Source organism: Zootermopsis nevadensis, unplaced genomic scaffold, assembly GCF_977971745.1.
Source record: "Zootermopsis nevadensis isolate Lab colony 2312 unplaced genomic scaffold, Znev_1.0 Znev_ptg000023l, whole genome shotgun sequence".
Taxonomy (NCBI): Eukaryota; Metazoa; Arthropoda; class Insecta; order Blattodea; family Termopsidae; genus Zootermopsis; species Zootermopsis nevadensis.
In genome coordinates, this window is record NW_028259155.1 from 1311861 (window position 1) to 1314220 (window position 2360).

The following is a 2360-nucleotide window of genomic DNA, read 5'->3' on the forward strand; positions in this document are numbered from 1 at the left end:
CTAGAATACGCCATCAGGAAGGTCCAAGGTAGGCAGGAGGGTTTGCAATTGAACGGGACACATCAGCTATTGGCATATGCTGATGATGTTAATTTATTGGGGGACGATATAAATACAATAAAGAGGAACGCAGAAGTTTTACTAGAGGCTGGTAGACAAGTGGGGCTGGAAGTAAATTCAGAAAAAACTAAGTACATGTTAGTATCTCGTCATCAGAAGACAGGCGGGCAAAATTATCTTAGGGTAGCTAATAAATCCTTTGAAAGGGTTACAAAGTTCAAATATTTGGGAACAACAATAACAAATCAAAATGATACTTGTGAGGAAGTTAGGAGGAGACTAAATTCCGGAAATGCTTGCTACTTCTCAGTCCAAAATATTTTGTCTTCCCGTCTGATTTCTAAGAACCTGAAAATTAAAGTATACAAAACAATAATCTTGCCTGTTGTTTTGTATGGGTGCGAAACATGGTCTCTCACTCAGAGGGAGGAACACAGATTGCAGGTGTTTGAGAATCGGGTGTTGAGGAGGATATTTGGGCCTAAGAGGGAAGACGATGGGGCATGGAGAAAACTGCACAATGACGAGCTTAAAAATCTGTACTGCTCCCCCAGTATTGTGAGGGTGATTAAGTCGAGAAGAGTGAGATGGGCGGGACATGTAGCGCGCATGGATGGGACAAGAGGTGTGCACCGGGTACTGGTTGGGAAACCTGAAGGGAAGAGACCGCTGGGGAGACCTAGACGTAGATGGGAGGATAATCTCAGGCGGGATCTATGGGAGATAGGAGTTGAAGGAAACTGGATTTTGTTGGCCCAGGACAGGGTCCGGTGGAGGGCTTTGGTTAATTCGGTGATGAACCTTCGGGTTCGGTAAGCCATCTAGTTAGTTAGTTTTAGATATTTCACAGCCATCAACATCTCATATATGTGAAAGGTCAGAGGTCAAATTACAAGCTTCTGTTCTTACTGCACACGTAGGAATGAAAACGCTAATTCTACTGGAAGAGAAGGGGAAAACAATTCTGGAAATCAATGAATGAATGTTCAGAATGCTGCAAAATTACTGAGAATTACACGGATTCGGTTCTTACATTAGTTTTAGTGAGAGGGTGTAGCTCTGAACATTCATGATAAAGAAATTGAACACCATTAACTGAATCTAAGCAAGTATGCACGATACCGCCATACTGCAGTCAGAATTTTTACTCGGTGTGTGCAAAGAACAGTGAATTAGTAGGATTTTGTCAATGGCATTGGTGAAGGATTCAGTCTATTAGCAGAAAATTGTGTACACTGATCAGACTGAGGTAATCATGAGGCCTTCCCCAAGGGGTGAAGTGGATCCAGAGGGTTGCACTTTGAGGCTTATGCCCAACCACCCTCCCTCTAGAATTTGCCAAAGTAGGGCTCTTTGCCCCAGACCTCTGCTACCTAAGCTTTCAAAATCCATTTCTTTTCCATCACAAGGCTTCCACCATGATGGGTTAGACCACCAAGGACTTGGCCACTTCTGGGGCCTGCATCCTCTTAGGAATATCCCAGGGATTTCCCCTCAGTCTTGCTCCAAACAGGGATTGACATCCCCGCAGCCTTACAGACTGGGCCTTTCTTAATCATTCTTGATCTGTGAGACCAAGTCACCCATGATTGCTGTTCCACAGGCTTTGACCCTATAGATTCATCTCCAAATCTCTCCCTTCCCTTTGGGCTTTCAAACTCCATACCCTTTCCTCACTAGGCTGACACCCTTGGGCCTCCCCGAGGCTTGGCTATCTAAGCAGTAGGCTACCTCCAGCCTGAATACCATAGGGAAACTGCTAGGCTTTTCTCCACAAGCTTGATCAAAGACCCACCTAGCCACCTCTGGGACTTTACCACCCAGCACCAGCACGCCTTCTCACCAGGGGCAAGCCGCCCGCATGTGCTGCTGAAGGGGCTTTGCTCCCACAAACAAGAAAGAGGTTATAGCCATAAACATAATTATTGTTTTGATGACATAACTTATAAACACAATTATAACATCACAAATTACTTAGAATTAACTCTACGCAATAAAATTTCCTTCGATGTGAAGCTAACCTATAATGCACAGATGAATACAATGGACACTTCGCTTCACAGAATGTCTTTTTATGTTTTAAAATGAGTACGCCGTCAAGGCAAGTAGATAGACGAAACCGAGGTATTTTTATGTATTCATACGCATGTTTGTTATTGCAGTAAATATTGACATATTATAGTAGAATTGTTATCGCTTTCAAAATATATATTTAAGGAAACGTTATACATACAATGCACAAGTTACCTAGCGTTGACACAAAAAGTGTCAGAAGAACTATATTTTTATGGCGGGTGAAT